Source organism: Neltuma alba, unplaced genomic scaffold (genome assembly GCF_004799145.2).
Source record: "Neltuma alba isolate B1F8T4 unplaced genomic scaffold, ASM479914v2 tig00013489_pilon, whole genome shotgun sequence".
Taxonomy (NCBI): Eukaryota; Viridiplantae; Streptophyta; class Magnoliopsida; order Fabales; family Fabaceae; genus Neltuma; species Neltuma alba.
Window position 1 is genome coordinate 1 of NW_021637718.1, and position 17500 is coordinate 17500.

The 17500-nt window shown below is 29.0% G+C and overlaps 1 pseudogene; it reads right to left on the reverse strand.

Annotated features, from left to right (window-relative positions):
• Positions 1 to 1075: 1075 nt before the first annotated feature.
• LOC114737729 (ACT domain-containing protein ACR4-like) lies at positions 1076 to 2829 on the reverse strand (annotated as a pseudogene).
• Positions 2830 to 17500: the final 14671 nt, after the last annotated feature.

The window sequence follows — 17500 nt, forward strand, 5'->3', positions numbered from 1 at the left end:
AAGGGAAAGATTGAAACAAACCCACTTAGCCAACACTGTTTGGTCAAAGGGAAAAAATTGCTAATATTCGCTACGCCCTGAATGATGTTGATTGGACAATAGTGCATCGACTTGGACCATCCAAAAAGGACAAGCCCCCAGAAAAAACAGAAGAAGTGGCAAACGTCACCGTACTTTATACAGAAAGATTCATGGTGGAACTGAATCAAAGCCATTTTTCATTGGGTTGGCTTCATATAATTTGTTTCCCCTGCCTGCCACTACCGCATTTAAAAATAAATATATTAAACTCAGTGACATGTAAACTTCACACATCTTAATTATTGATATTAGAAAACCTATTTTATATTAAAAGGGAACTGCTTTAAAAACCGACATGTATTGTGTTGAGATCATTTTTTCCTCAAGTGTAATTGGATTGACTAGTATGTAAAGTTTGGATAAGAATTGAAGAAAGAAAAATGGCAGAAAGAAAGAACAGTTTTGCAGACTAAAACCATGCAAGCTAAGTGCCAGTCTCCATCAGAGGTAGGCATGAACTATTTTCAACATTTAGTAAGCCATCATGCTGGAAAAGTTGGAAAAGTCATGTGTCTGATAAGAAAAACATATAAACTAGGAAGCCAAACACCATTTCTTTTCATCTTTCAAGTTTTTCTCACGTCATTTACACTTTATTCATAATTTTCTACTCTTATTTATCACAGCAGATCCAAAATTAGCGTCAAACACAGACTTTTTCTAGGCTGTATAGCGTAGTAACTTTTAAAGACCAGAATGCAACATGCAAGAAGCTAGAGACAATGATATTCTTATTTACTCGTCTTTTATAATGCAAAATCATGTGACATAAGTGCAGGAGATAAAGAAGTGAATGTCAGAAAAATGAAGAGTAATTGATAATATTTATATATAGGGACATTGAATTGTTTACATACAGAGAGACATGGTTAAGGGCCTACCTACACAGTTGAGGTTTCTCTACGCTTTCATCATGTAAAGCTAGTTTCCATCTAATGCATGGTTGGATCTATTGTGAGAAACTATAGCTAAGCTTTGCTGTACGGAAAAATCAGAGGAGATTGAGGTTGTCTATGCTGCTTTTGAGAATGTGTTGGTGTTCCTAATTTCTCTGTGCCGATGTTTGGCTGGACAAAGCAAACATGTAAATTTCATCAACTATAAGACTTGATCACGTCTGCAAAGGATCTGGACTTGAAAATGCCGCCAAAGAGGAACCTGGGATTCTGTGGATTGCAGTTATGGGGATTCCCTTTACTTTGAGAATGTTGCTGCCAATGATTTGGCGAATGGATTCTATGGAATTGGAATCAACAGGGCAACGGGATGCGCCACGAACGTAGAATGTGTTCACAGCTTTGCCTTCCTTTGTGGACACTTGTGCTCTTGTCACATCAAGGCTGTTCTCTCTCAATATCCTTGTTACAATCGGAAAGTAGTCCGAACCTGTCGGCTGTGCAGAGTTCTAGTTTCACACCCTGAAAGAGATGATAAAAACAAGTTGAGTTTCTGTACACCATTTAATCCAACAAATGAGAAACTATCAAAATATGCTAATCATGATGAAATTTTAGATACTAAGTCATGAATTTTGAGAACGCAAGAAATAGAATATAAGTAAAGTTGTAGCATTATCAGCTTCGACAAAATGCTATGTGGGGAAAATACTGTGTAACATGGGCCACGTTCCAGACAAAAAAAAAGGCAATTGCAGATTCATTAATATATATAAAAGAACCTCACCTCTGATACTCTTCTCTCTATGGCAGCTTCAATGCATTGGACCAATCTTTGTCTTTCTGCATCAGATTTTACCGGGGAGCCATCAGCATGTCTAATGAAATATTCCTGCAGATACATTCATTCAAACAAATTAAATCATGTCTATTTAAGCCAACATTTCTGTGTCCGGGAAGAAGTGGCAAAAAAAAAAAAAGGACAATACCTGATATGCTTCTAGTCCCTGGGCATCAATACTTCCATGGAAAACAACATATTCCATATCTGTCAAAGTACAAACTGTGTCAAACACAAGCTTTGCCTGTCCTTACATAGGATGGTGACTACAGAGTAATCTTTCTCAGAACAAGGGACAATGTTTACATCAGGCCTTTGCCTCCTATCAAAATCATCATCAAAAGGATCTCGATCGTAATCTCTATCAGAACACATCATCTGGTGGAGCCTTCTATCAGTATGAGTGACATCATCAGTGACCACAGTCTTAGCTCTTCCCTTTTTGCTGTCACAAGAAGCAAGCAAATTACACAGAAGCTCCTTGATCAGAGATAGCCTATGAGGATCAGTAATAGCAGAGCCAGTTTCTTCATCAGTCACACGTATCACGGCAGCTGCACGAGCATTGTGTGTCCAGACTTCTGCATCCACTATATTACACTTGTGGTGGGTTAGAACAGCACTTACTTCTGAGAGTAATCCAGGCCTATCAGTTCCCAATAATTCTATCGTTGTGAAGTCTATTGATGGATTAATCGCAACAGATCTCCCAGGAGACGTACAGCAAGAATCTGGTCCAAGATTCTATAAACGTAGGATAGCAAAGCAATCACTAGTCATTGGATGTGCACATTAGAAAGCACAAGAACATCAAATGAACCTAAGTACCACCAACCTTTTGTATGTAATTCAGAACAGCTTCATCTGTAACCTTGTTTCCATCTTGGTCGGTGACATAGAAAACTGGAAGATAAATTGACAAGAAAAATGTCAGTCTGTGTTGTAAGAGCTGTGGTTATGAAAATTAAACAGAAAAATAAAAGGAAAGTAGTATTACCATCCATGAACCATCCTCCATCGGAAGATATGTAAGCCTTGGTTATGATAAGGTTGAGATCATTGAGGATTTGCACGACTTCAAGGAGTATTCCATGCTTGTTTGCATAATCAACCATTATTACAGTGGCATTATCACAGGCTTCGTTATCAATTACAACCCTGAAAGGATAAGAAAATCAAATAAAAGATGATAAAATAGGAATAAATCAAATTTAATTTTAAGAGGTGATTTGGTTCTACTAATTTATGAAATCTTACCTGGGTGGGTTTAATCTTCGGAAGAGATTGTCAAAGTCGTCGTAATAATGAGAAAAACTAACGGACATGTCAGCCTCCGAGAAAAAGCTATCAAAGAAAACAACCAATTAGAGGAATTATGTACATAAATAAAATCTCCATAGTCAATGAAAAGAAAAAGTTAAACGAACTCATCAATTCATAAACAAGGGGTTAACACAGAGAAAGAAAGCAGAAACCCGAAGGCATAGGCACACAAGAAACAACCAAAACTGGAACCCATTGTACCAATGAAATCAAAAGGCTGATTCGGCTCTGAAGAGAGAGTGATGATGAGAGAGTGAAGAACACACAGAGAAGAGAGGAAGAGTCAAACACGCGTAGGAAACTACAGAAGCAACAAGCGGCTTGGAAAAGAAAAACCAGTGAGACTACTTCCCAAAAAGGGAAAACAGAGAAGAAAGGGTAACGTAGTTGAGTGTTCCATGTTAAAAACAAACAAAACGGACGGATTTAATTCACCAGTGAACCCAGAAACATCAGAAATCCCATCTCACCTAACTGGGATATCCCACTCACTTATTCATGGAAGAAATGAAAAGAAACACAGAAAACATGAATCTATATCACAGAGAAAGAGAAGAAAGAAGAGGAACGAGAAAAAAGAATTAAAAAATTATACCTACCCATTACTATATAGCTCCTGAGGATTCTTTGATTTTCTCAACGAAAACTCTTCTGGCTTCGCTTGACGCAGAGCCTTGGGTAGGGAGTGTGGCGAAAAGTGAAGCGTGCATATATACCCATAGAAATCCGAGATATAAAACAGGAAACTAATGATCCATTTGAATCTAATTTAAAATTATTTTATATTAATTAATGCGGAAAAGGAATATAAACATCCAATTGCCAAATCCTCTTTCGACGCGTTCCTGTAAAAATTATCTAATTATCCGGAAGATGACCAGATAATGTATTCAGTTTAATCTATTTAGATTAAATTTAAGTAATTTAAATTAAGGTTCTTAAATATGAATGAATGACGAAAATGAATCTTTGAATTTTGTGTTGGGCAATCCAAAATAAAAGATACGCTTTACATATTTTTAGAGATACATAGAAGATTCTCAGGCCAATCCAAATCTCTTAAAAAAAAAAGAATGCAAAAGATTCATACTTTCCAATCTCACTCTCTCTCTCTCATTTTGCCTGTCGTTAAGAATTCAAAAATATGAGTATGATTAAGGTTTTTTGTGTTATTAAAGTTTATTGATATAATTAGTTCTAAATTAATATTTTGAGAACGTGTAATTTATCTTAATACAAGTGATAAAGACATTGATACTACCTCCCGTCCTTAATATAAAATTTCGTTTGACTTTTATTTTAGTCATAATTATAAGATCCCGATTCATTTTGTCTCTTATATTTATACATTTTTTCTCAAGGCAGTCCCTCTAATAATGATAGTTGTAGCCAATAAACTTGATTAGCAAAGATATTTTAAGAAAGACAGCACTTATTTATTATAAATAACTAACTTAACTTATTTTCCTAATCTCTTCAAATTAGTCAACTAGCTCTTATAATTAGGATCAGAGATAGTATTGAATTAGTTAAGTTAATCATAATAAATATATGATTGTAATCATAATAAATATTAATAATTAATAAAATAAAAAGAAAAATAAGAAAAGAAAACGACAAAAAAAAATACATGTTGAATTAGGACAAATATGAATACTCTTGTAATAATTTTAACATATCAAAATCATTTGTTTATTATTTTAAATTCAATATATTGTTTTCGTTTTTCATAAAAGACTTCATGAATTAATAGTTATTAAAAAGCACAAATCAGATTGAATTGGAGGGGGGGAAATGGAATGACTAAATTAAAATACTTATAAGCATAAAAATTCTTTAAGCTGTACTATTAATTAAACACGTGCAAACTTTCTGGAAAAGGAAAAAAAACACGTGCAAAACTGCCAACAGAAAAGTATTTAAGGAAATAGGTTTATTAGGGCAAATACAGTTAACATAATCAAAGTCGGAATCTGTTTTTCTGTTTTTTCTTTTTAATTTGTCTTTATGAATAAGACTATCCGTATCAACTTAACCTTAATTAATTGGTAGTATTTCTTTTTTGGATATTAAATTAAATTCAATAATTATTATAGTCCATGTCTACTTGGTGCGGGAGACTTGAATCTGAAATAGTTGTTTGTTCACGCTCAACTGTCAAATCCTTAGTTTTTAACGAATTTTCCCTCCATTAATATATCCAAATGCATAAAATTAATATTCTTTATACTCTGATGTATTTTTTCGGTATGAATCTAATGTATTTTTTTCTAAAAGAGGGAGTGTAAAAACTGCAAAAATTTATTTTTTTCCAATTCTCTCTCTATATATATGTATATGCTTTATCCATCTAGTGCCCCTCGCTTCCTCCTCGTTTGATCAATAAATTGTTTTTAGTATGCTAAATTATCCACCAATCATATAAGTTTGAAACTATAAGTGCAATAATTATGTTTAAAAAAATTATCAATTTATTGTGACATACTACCTCTGATTCTTAATATTAGATCTCGTTTGACTTTTATTTTAATTCTAAATATAAGACTCCAATCCATTTTATCTCTCATATTTATATATTTTTTCAAGGTAGTCCTTCAAACAGTAATAGTGCTAGCCAATACATTTAATTAATAGGGATATTTTATGAAAGACAACACTTATTTATTACAAATAACTAATTTAACTTATTTTTTTAATCTACTCAAATGAGTCAACCAGCTCTTATAATTAGAATTAGAGGTAATATATATATTGGACCATGTAACATTTGGTAATATTTGATTACAATACATGGAATATATCAAACAAATGACAAATTCATAACTAACTTTAACAACCGTACATGGATTAATTTTTACAAAGCACTATACCAAGTCCAAATTAAAGGAATTAAGTTAATTTGCATGCATTTTGATGTGATGACGATGTATACAGTTGATGGAAGTAAATAAAAAATGTATGAATGAAGTTTATAATAGTAAAAAAGTAATGTTGATTGATAACATTTTATACGTCAAAATTCAATTAGATCTATTTTTGCTTTAATTGAATTTTTATTATTATAAAATTTGTTTTTTTTTTAAAAAAACAACTGAAAAGGAACTAAAATTTACCTTTAACACCAGTAGAAGAAAAATCATAAATAAGCATGAGAATTTCCTACCAATTGATAGTAAAAAATCCCTCATAATTTTAAAAAATTTGTATGAATCTTTTCTCAACACGATAAATAGCTGGCATAGAATCGATCCCTTAGTTTATTTAATATTTGATATCTGTCGTTAAACCTTAAAAGAAGTCAAGTAAGACAAAGCAGCAAAATGACTAAAATTGACATCATATTACCTTCGGTTCTGAATATAAAAGTTCGCTCATAATATAACTGTAACTTAAAACAATGGAAAAACACTTAAGGAAAAATATGATTGCGCTTGACGAGACAGTGCTTTTCTTACATGTTGATTTTGTGCAATAAAAAATTAATTATCCACCATTAATCTAAAGAAGCACTTAATTAAGAAAAGAAACGAGCCATAATCAATGGCAGAAATCTCATCACACCAAATCATCATATCCCTAAATCAATGAAAAATTTTAATTAGTTTTTTTGACCAAGAAAGATTTAATTGGTTAGTTGATTGATTGATGATAGTATAATATTATTTGTGAAACCAAGGGGCAAAAAACGTGATAGTATATCTCCAATCCAAGGATGTTAATTCAATGATTGGCACTTGGCAATCAAAATTAAAGTCATTAAAACAAATCACTTTCAATATTTGAGAGGAAAAAAATAGTATGCCAAATCATAAATTTAACAGTGAATTTAACTTTTAGTCTGCAGTAATTTGAAATGCAGTGTTTAGAAGAACAAAATAACTGAATTATTCAGTTTGATATGCCACTTCTTTTGATTTGTCCGCGATAGATCCGTTCAAGAAAGGATCATATATTTTAGGTAAGTATTTTTTTTTTAGTCTCATCATTATAAATAATCAACTTAATAATTTTTTTAGTATTTAAAAATCAGTTATCTTGCTTTTTGAATGATAACTGGGAATTAAAATTAATACAGGAGTACAAACTAAGCTAACAAGCTTTACTTTCTTTTACTTAGTTATCTTGCTTTTGTATTCCCTCCAGTCCATTTTATAAGATATTATTTACTAAAGTATGCAGTCTAAAAAAGGGAGAATTCCATTTAAACGCAACTAAAATACTAAAATCTAAAATTAGGTTACACATTGAATAAATCCCTAATCAGGTCAAGGGGCCTAATTAAAGATTTATAAATACTGTTAAAAGTCTATAATACCCCTCTATAGTCTTATAATATAAGTTGTTGCCTTTATATTTTTCTTCCTCACAAAAAATTTTTCTTGAAATTTTTTTTTCAAATTTTCCTAAAATTTGAAAATAGTAAATGTTCAGCAGATGACATGAAGTTATAACACGATCCTTGATTCATATTAATAATTTCTCTAGCACTCTCATCAATGTAACAGTGTAGGTCACTATTAAATTAATTCTGGATGAATTTAATTTCTGTTCAGTTTTAATATTAATCCATCTTCCGCATACTTAATAATATACATGCACACAATTTTTTTTATTAAACACATAATCCCTCCATCTCTTATTATAAGATCTAATTTTTTGAATAGGTCTGTTTTTTTATAAGATCTTTTTTGAATTTGTCTAAGTATTTGATACATTATTATATATTTTACTCATAATTTAATGCACTTAATACATTCTTTTTCTTCATTTATTTCATTATTGCTCTCTCACATTTACCAATTTATATATAGGGGTATATTTGAAAAAAATTGTATTTGCTTTAACAATTTTTTTAAAATGCTCAATTTAGTTAAAATGATCTTATAATAAAGGACAGAGAGAGTACTTTTTTTAATAGAATACACCTACATTTTAAGAGTGGACAATTTATTCAGACAATAAACTTCTTACAAATTTTGAATTGAGAACAGTGTAATAATTTATTATTTTCTTATTTTAGGAAAAGAATCTGTAAGGAAGAAAAATATAAAAGAAATAGTTTATATTTTAATTATAGATGGGTATTTTGGTCTTATAACAATATTCATAAATATCTAATTAGGGGTCTTGACCTAATTAGAAATTTGTTCAAAGTGAAACCTGATTTTGAATTTCAATATTTTAATTAGATTTAAATGAGATTCTTTCTTTTAAAAAATAGTTAAGATTAGTTAAAAAAACATGTGAAAACAGAACATTTTCTTCAAAGTATATCCTTATTTTTCATTAGATATGTCTTTATTTAATAAGGGAGAAAAAAGAGAGAAAAATACAATAAGATAAATGAAGAAAGAGAATGTAATATGAGAAAAAATAGAGAGAGAAAATAAAAAACTAATTGGAGGCAAAAATTATTTAAAAAATTCAAATTTTGATATGTTGAATAAAGGACAAGGGAGAATTTAGGAGATGATGAAATACTCCTCTGATCCTATTTATAAAATAAAAATGTTTTAATTCTATTTATAAGTTATTTTATTAAATTTTTAACATAAATATACTATTTTGTCTTTAATTTGTTATAATATATATAGTTATTTTTTGAAAGGTGTCTATAATAAATTGAGGTAAAGATAAAAAGTTATTACTATTCCTAGTCCTTAATATAATGACTAGTTGACTAATTTAAATAAATTAAAAAAATTAGTTAAATTATTATGTCTATAATAAATTGAGGCAACGATAAAAAGTTATTACTATTTCTGGTCCTTAATATAAGGACAAGTTAACTAATTTAAATAAATTAAAAATTAGTTAAATTAGTTATTTATAATTAATAAGTATTGTTTTTTCTAAAATATTCTTACTACTTAAATATATTATTTGCTGTAACTACCACTATTACAAAGACTATTTTAAAAAAATAGATAAATATAATAAATAAAATAGATTGAGATATTATATTTATAATCAAAATAAAAATTAAATAAGATTTTATATTAAAAATCAGATATAATATATTTTAATAAATAGTTAATACGAAAAGTTGTGATACATTACAAATACTTTTTATAAAAGGACCAGAGGAGTAATCAATACGGGTGGCTAAACGGAATTAGGATTCAATGAATTTGATCGCTGACTTACACTTTATTTGGTTTTAACTTCTTTTTTTTTTGGCAAGGGGTTTGTTTTTACCTTTTGTAACCGTCGTTCCGTTGGTAGTTAGTTGGCTGGAGGCGCCATAGATGGTACTAATAAGATGCTAACTAGGTCGACGGTCAAACTCATTGGATCGCAGAGTATTAATTACTCCTCCGGTACTTAATGTAAAACCCATTTAACTAATTTGATTAGATTAAGTAAGTTAGGTAAATTAGTTAATTATAAGAAAAGTGACACATTTTTCCTAAAACACCATGATCATCTTTCTTAATACCCCTCTCCCTCTTCTACTTGATTATAGTTGAGGGAGTATTCATAGGGGTAATTTAGAGAAAATTGATAAATATGAGAAATGGGTCTTATATTTAAGACCAAAGCCAACTCAAAAATTGAGTCTTATATTAAGGACCGGAAGAGTATTTACTATTAGGTGAGTTATTTAATTTTCCCTTTGGGGGGGGGGGGGGAAGGCTGATTAATTTTAATCTTTCGAGAACGAGACGCACAGCCCACAGGCGCATGTGACATGGAGACAGCACTGTCAGCCTCGAGCTGGCATGGGAGTCACGGGCCTAGCACGTGTGTGGGGGATGGGTCCTTGTTTTTTCATCCTTCTCAATTTTTCTATTTTTTTTTATTTTGAAAAAAATCCAAAAGGTCTATGAAGACTCCCCTGTCATGTCATCTGCTGCGGCAGCTCCTGTTTTGGCGTCACAACATTTTCAGCCATTGCAAATCTGAACAACTTAATTAGATCATATATTTTGGTTGATATAATAAACAGTTTCACCTTAATTAGACCATATGAGATTCGTTGATTAAAAAATAAGCATAAATATAATAAATCTGATACCATTTTCAGCATAAAAAACTATATAAATTTCTGAATTACAAAAAAAAAAGGCTTGAAAGTTGAAACATCATCATCATCATAAAATAACAAGATTGTTGTCCTGTGCAACCAAATTGAAGCAACATGAATATCCAAACTTGCCTCTCGGGGTATCTAAAGGGTCAGAGGTCAAAACGACAAAGACTTTGCCAGCTCATTGGTATTGGCGGGTCCCACTCTCTCTCCCTTCCACGTTATCAGAAGACAAAGGCCAGTGAAATTTGGTCAACCCATAAAAAATAAAGTATTTTCATGTAACTTTGGAATCTGGCTAATCAAATAACCCCCCCCCAAAGGAGAGAATTGAAATTATACTTTGATAATAAATACTACCTCCGGTTTGTAATATAAGAATATTTTTATTTTAATCTTAAATATAAGGTTTTATTCTAATTTATTTCTTGTATTTATTTATTTTTTAAGATAGTCTTTGTAATGATAATAATTTTAGCCAATACACTTTATTAGTAAGAATATTTTAAAAAAGACAATATTTATTTATTATAAATAACTAACTCAAATAGTTTATTTAATCTACTTAAATTAATTAACTATGTCTTATATTAAAAATAAAAGGTAGTAATAAAATACCATCCCTTAAATTTTCTGAGAAAAAGATCGCTACTCGTTGCTGGTCACTTGAGAATGAGCATTACAAGAAGTTGGTCAAAGAGAAATTTGAAAATTTATAGTCAGCCGTCATACCCGTTGATAAATTTAACTTTCAAAGAACTTACTTATTAAAACATAATGTGCCTTGTTAAATTTTTTTGTTAATTTGTGACAAGCGTGATCATTTAACTATCACTCTCTGGTATTTAATAATTAATTAGAAATGCCATATAATAAAAACTAAAGTTCAAATAACTTGAAGATATTAAACAAATAAGTTAATTTAGTTATTTATAATAATAAGTATTGACTTTTCTAAAATGCCCTTGTTAATCATATCCATGGAAAATATGGCTTGATAAAACCCTTAGCATATGCAATCAATGAGTACATGTTTGAAAGACATAATGTATTAAGATATTATATTTAAAACCAAAATAAATATCTTATTTAGCTTTTATATTAAGAGTTAGTACCTCCGGTTACATATCCAATCTTGTACAAGAAAATAGCAACATATTACAGGGTTAATATAATTTTTAATTCATAAAACTTGATTTTATTTTAGTTTTAATTCTTAAAATTTGAAACCCACAGTTTTGATTCATGAAACCTGACCTCATTTTAGTTTTGATTCTTAAAATTTAAAATCAGTGATTTTAACCCTTAAGATTTGACTTCATTTTTGTCTATATTAAAATTCTTGGTCCATAAAAAAAGAACCAAAATCAAACCGAGGTTAGATTTCGAAGTCCAAAATTTAAATAAACTTAAATTTTAGAAACAAATATTAGTTTAAAATTTTGGGGACCAAAATCAAAATGATGTCAAATTTTAGATATTGAAAAATATATTAACCTTATATTATACTTGTGCTCTATTAACTTTATTTTTTTAATTTATCTGATTTCACATAAATGTTGCATTTATTTGGGATTAGTATCTTTTATTGAAATATTAATTCTATCTAAAGCTTTATACAAATATTTTTGTATATTTAATTAAATTATAATGATTGGATTGAATTTGATTTAATAATAACCGGATAACTAAATCTGAAACCAGTCTTCATTTTCAATGACCGAAATTTTCGTTGCTTCGATTGATACAATTTCTTAGTCCTTTTTTCTTGGTTAAAAAATATTAAAAAATAAACACGTAAAATTGTGCCAGGACAACCTCGTCAGGTTAACGAGATTGTCCGTACGCGCAGTCATTATGTAACGTAGTTATTCCTCCGCAGAATCATCCCCATGGTTAGTAAATCAGCACTTCGTCTACAATATATATATATAAAAAAAAAGTCTAATTAATACTCTTCTGATTCTAAATATGAGATTTTTGTATTAATATATATAAGAGTTTTATATTTAAAATCAAAAGTATAAAAAAAATATCTTATGAATCATCAAAGATGGAATTTATTTTAAATTTCATATCACATTTGTTCGAAAATTATGTCTAATTAAGATTGCTAATGTAAAAAGGATAAATGCACCCATCGTCTTATCTTATTTTTCAAATGTATTCAGAGTTACTCCTCCGGTCCTTATTATAAGACCCAATTTAACTTTTTATTTGGTCCTAATTATAAGACCCAATCCATTTTGTCTCTTATATTTATGCATTTTTTTCCAAGATAATCCTTCTAATAATGATAGTTTTAGCCAATATACTTAATTAGCAAGGATATTTTAGGAATGACAACACTTATTTATTATAAATAACCAACTTAACTTACTTCCTTAATCTCCTTAAATAAGTCAATTGGGTCTTATAATTAGGACCGGAGGAGTATAATCTTATTTATAGATAATACTCTTCCGGTCCTAATTATAAGACCCAATTGACTTATTTGAGGAGATTAAGGAAGTAAGTTAAGTTGGTTATTTATAATAAATAAGTATTGTTATTCCTAAAATATCCTTGCTAATTAAGTATATTGGCTAAAACTATCATTATTAGAAGAATTATCTTTGAAAAAAAATGTATAAATATAAGAGAGAAAATGGATTGGGTCTTATAATTAGGACCAAATAAAAAGTCAAATTGGGTCTTATAATAAGGACCGGAGGAGTAGTATACTTTGATCATAGTTTTTTTATTAGATCCAATATCCCGATATTACTCTTCTAATCCTTAATATAAGACCTATGTAACTAATTTGATTAGATTGGGGAAGTTACGTAAGTTAGTTAACTATAATAAATATGAAATGTTTTTCTTAAAACATCATAATCATTTTTTTTAATATCTTCATTTACTCACTCACTTAATTATGGTTGAGGGAGTATCCAAAAAGCTAATTTAGAAAAATAAATAAATATGAGAAATAGGTCTTATATTTGGGACCAAAATTAACTCAACAATTATATCATGTATTGAGAACCAGAGAAATATTTTTTAGTTACATCCATCATTATAATATTTGGAATGCTATATGCATTATAAATAAGATTAAGATGCTACTACTCTGGTGCAGAAAAAAATATGATCAGATGTTGGTTTGTTAGATGCATCTATGCAACAAAATACAACTAAGAGTGTTAAATATAACTTTACCCATATAAGAAACAATGTGATTTATCTACAAGTCTTGTAATATGAAAAAATTAAGCACTTTTCCGATTCTTAATGAGAGACTTATTCAACTAATTTAACTGGAATAAAGAAGTTAGATAAGTTAATTAATTATAAAAAATATAATATATTTTTCTAAAGCACAAGAATCATCTTTCTTAATATCATTCATTAATCTCCTACTAGATTATAGTTGAAAGAATATTATTAAGAATAATTTTAAAAAACAATAAATATGAAAAATATATATTATATTTAAAACTAAGATTAATTTAATAATTAAGTCTTATATTATATTTCTTGTTACTAGATACACTTTTAGAAAGTAATATTGATCCTCTGGTCCAAAAAAAGGTGGTAATATTGATGTTTAATTTTGTTTAATTTATGTAAATTAGATAATTTTATTTTATAGGTATCGAAGAGAAGGAAGAAGTGGTCCCCACGTAGAGGGGAAGCAAGGCAAAAAGCCGAGGCGAGCAGCCAACACGTTCCATGCGGGTGGCGTTCCCACGTCATAAACGCGGGGGGCACAGTGAGATGAAGCTTTTTGCAGGCTCGTGGGGTCCACACGCCCCCAAAAAAGCCAACCAGATCTCGTGGGGCCCACGAATCCCTTCGCCCATGACATGCTGTCTACTTGCAGGTAGGGCTGCTCCCCTATCATCATCTTTATAAAAATCATCCTTCCCTGTCATTCTGTTTTTACCCTTACTAAAATAAATATAACCCATTGGGTACCCAAAAAAAAAAAACTATTAATTATAAAGCCTGTTTATATTTTATAATTTACAAATACGGTATTATAATTAGAATCAAAAGTAATCCTATACAGTAGAGTACATATTCATATTTGAATTTCGGTACAATAATAGATCCATTTAAAATGGTTTATAAGTAATTTTTTAATCGTAATTTATAAAATATAAGATAAGTATATGAGAGGAATTTTATCTTGACTTATATAAAACATGTTTATAAATATTTTTAAACGCTATCTCAAACAAACACATTAATAGTAGCATGAATTTATCAATATTTTCCCATAATTTGCTCTGCACTTGATAAATAAAATAATTCAAGAAATACTGTTACTACTGAAAAATAATAAAATGATGAGAGAGAAAGGGCATTATTAGGATGGATATGGGAAGGGCCGAAGGGGGAGGCCGGTAGAGTTCGTTACGGGGCTTGGCATGGGAATGACATGATTCGTCCTTCGCGTTACACTTACATTATAAGTGTTGAAACTGAAACACGTGGTTCCTTAAAATTTAAAATTTATTATACCTTGCGTTTTAATTATAATGTTATGGATTAAGGTTTAACACTTTAAAGTATTTTTTTTATATGTATCTAATATTTTAAAATATGTTTTGTGATATACTCCTCCGGTCCTTATTATAAGACCCTATTTGACTTTTTATTTGGTCCTAATTATAAGACCCCAATCCATTTTGTCTCTTATATTTATGCATTTTTTTCCAAGATAATCCTTCTAATTATGATAGTTTTAGCCAATATACTTAATTAGCAAGGATATTTTGGAAATGACAACATTTATTTATTATAAATAACCAACTTAACTTACTTCCTTAATCTCCTCAAATAAGTCAATTGGGTCTTATAATTAGGACCGGAGGAGTACTACCTTCGATATTTAATATAAGACCCTGTTTGATTTTTATTTTGGTCATAAATATGAGACCACAATCCATTTTGTCTTTCATATTTATACATTTTTTCCCCAAAGTAGCCCTTCTAATAATAAAAGTTTTAGTCGATACACTTGATTAGTAAGAATATTTTAGGAAAGACAACACCTATTTAGGATAAATAACTAACTCAACTTATTTTCTTAATCTTATCAAATTAGTCAATTGACTTTTATAATTAGAACCGGAGGTAGTACTCCCTACTATTTTTAATAGAAGACCTAATTTGACATTCAACTTGATTCTAAAACTCAAATTTATTTCATCTCTCATATTTATTTTTTTAATAAATAGATTTTGTAGTAGTTGTACATATTGAATATTTTATTAAATGTTAGCTAGCTAATATACATGACTAACAAAAATATTTTAAAAAAGATAATATACTACCTCCGGTCCTTAATATAAGACTCTATTTAATTTTTATTTTGATCCTAAATATAAGACTCTAATCCACTTTTTCTCTCAAATTTACTTAATTTTTTTCAAGATAATTCTTCTAATAATTATATTTTTAGTTAATACACTTGATTAACCATGATAATTTAAGAAAGACAATACCTATCTAGGACAAATAATTAACTCAACTTACTTCTTTAATTTCTTCAAATTAGTTAATTGACTCTTATAATTAGGACTGGAGGTAACAGTACTTATTTATTATAAGTAACTAATTTAAAACTTTTTTAATCTATTATAATTAGTTAACTGGTTTTTATATTAAAAATAAAGATAAGAGCTGGTAAATTAACGAGCAAAAAGACAAAACTAAAACCGTGCGAAGTTTCCTGCAGCTAGGAGACGCTGAGCAACAGCATCGGAGACACTACCTCCTGTCCTTAATCAACTCGAGTGAATTAAAAAAAAATTTGTTAAATTAGTTATTTATAAAAAATAAATGTTATTTTTTTTAGAATATTCTTGGTAATCATGTGTATTAGTTAGAATTATTATTTGCTAGAATATTTAATATGTATAATTACTACAAGGACTACTTTAGAAAATATAAACAAATATAAAAAATAAAATAAATTAGGATTTTATACTTAAATTAATTAAAAATTAAATTAGTTTTTATATTAAATATCAGAGTTAATAATTTGCAGACCAGAGGCCCCAGATAAGGCCCCTTTCGTGAAGAAATACAGTTAACAGTAATTAGTTACTTCAATCTTCCCCTCCTCCGTTATCTTTTATGTTTTCGGGACAAGCAACTTACGGAAAGACAGAGAGCTAGTGAGTTTTCTTCTTTTTTTGTTAACCTGAAGCTGGTGACTTGAGGCAGTACTTGCCCTGACATATAAATTGGTACTATAGTACTGTATCTTCGGCTTTTAATTTAAAAATTAATTCGGATTAGATTTAGTGCCTATTTGACATCACTTATTTTGAGCTTATAAGTAGCTTATAAGCTCTATAAGCTCGATTGACATAATGGGTCTGTTTGGATCAGCTTTTCTATAATCGAACTTTTGTCTGAAAAGCTACAATAAGCTATAAGCTAAAATTAACAGCTTATGACTTATAACTTATGGCTTATAACTTATAGCTTTTGAAATATGGAGAGAGAAAAAGTTAAGAAATTTATTACCTCTTTTGTTGGTTCTTATTATAAGCCTTAAATAACTAATTTGTAGATAATAAAAAATCAGTTAAAATTAGTTGAAAGTAATGAATAAGTTAGAAATATATTTTTATTTTTAAATATGCTCCTAAAAATATACTTTTATTTTTCATGTTTCACTTTATATTTAAAATATTTTTTATGACTTCTTCATATTAAATTATTTTAATTTCATTGTATTATGTGAAATTATTTTTTTAATCATGTTTTATTATTTATTAAAACTCATATATATTTTGGTCATTTTACAACCAAAGTTACTTTTACTCAATCACAATCCAACAACCTTTACCAATCTTACTTTTGCAATCTAGCTTTTCTGAACTCTAATCCAAACACAATTCAGCTTATCCAATTTAGCTTTTATCCAATTTCACTTTTCTATAAGCTATTTTTTCAATAAGCTACTTTTCCAATTGCTGATCCAAACGGAACCTTAGTTTTAAATACTCCGTCCTTGATATATGACTCAATTGTTAAGTTAATTTTGGTTCTAAATATAAGATTCATTTCTCATATTTATCAATTTTCTCTAAATTACTTTTATGGATATTCCCTCAACCATAATCAAGTAGAAGAGGGAGATGGAGTATTATGAAAGATGATTATGGTATTTTAAGAAAAATGTGTCACTTTTCTTATAATTAACTAACTTACCTAACTTCCTTAATCTAATCAAATTAGTTAAATGGATCTTATATTAAGAACTGTAGGAGTATAATATTTTAATTTGTTATTTTTATTTTTTAAAACATTTTTATTAATTACAAG